Source organism: Sinocyclocheilus rhinocerous, unplaced genomic scaffold, assembly GCF_001515625.1.
Source record: "Sinocyclocheilus rhinocerous isolate Xijiao unplaced genomic scaffold, SAMN03320098_v1.1 C35787301, whole genome shotgun sequence".
NCBI classification, from domain to species: domain Eukaryota; kingdom Metazoa; phylum Chordata; class Actinopteri; order Cypriniformes; family Cyprinidae; genus Sinocyclocheilus; species Sinocyclocheilus rhinocerous.
In genome coordinates, this window is record NW_015763467.1 from 1 (window position 1) to 631 (window position 631).

The 631-nt window shown below is 37.1% G+C and overlaps 1 long non-coding RNA gene across 1 annotated transcript; it reads right to left on the minus strand.

Annotated features, from left to right (window-relative positions):
- Positions 1–152: 152 nt before the first annotated feature.
- LOC107735107 (uncharacterized) lies at positions 153–631 on the minus strand. The gene is made up of 3 exons (XR_001639291.1): positions 597–631; positions 413–490; positions 153–300 (listed from the first exon to the last, which is right to left on the minus strand). It is a non-coding gene; the product is annotated as an uncharacterized LOC107735107 (long non-coding RNA).

A 631-nucleotide genomic window follows, 5' to 3' on the forward strand; every position in this document is an offset into this window, starting at 1 on the left:
TTCTGAAGGATCATGTGACACTGAAGACTGCAGTAATGACTGCTAGAAATTCAGCTTTGAATCACAGAAAAAAAATACATTTTAAAATGTATTTTTTATAAAGTTATTTAAAACTACTGACCCCAAACTATTGAGTTGTTGTGATCAATAGCAGTAGTAGTGTATGTGTGTTTCTGACCTGATGGCAGAGATATTTTTGGTTCTCTGTCGGTCAAGTGCTTCTGCCCTCTCCTCCAGCTCATTCAACTGGTCTTGCAGTACTTTTACCTTCTCTCCATCACCACTCTCCTCAGCCATGGCCTGCACACACAAGTTATGCATGATTAGCATGAGATCACAAATATGCACATAAACAAACACACCAAACAAGGGCATATCTACTTGTGTTGTGTTATATCACAAACATTACAACCTTCTCTTTGAGAAGCTGCGTTTTCTTCATGGCGTAGTTTGGTGGAGCCTTTCGGAATCTGTCTTTTTCTTTGACAATCTGTATTAATAAAAAAAATATCCACATTGTTATACATTGATAAAACTGACAACCATCAAAACATCCTATATTAAAGACAATGCGAAATGATGGCACTGGGACGTACATCCTCAATGTCTTTGTCATTGAATTTGTAGTTGA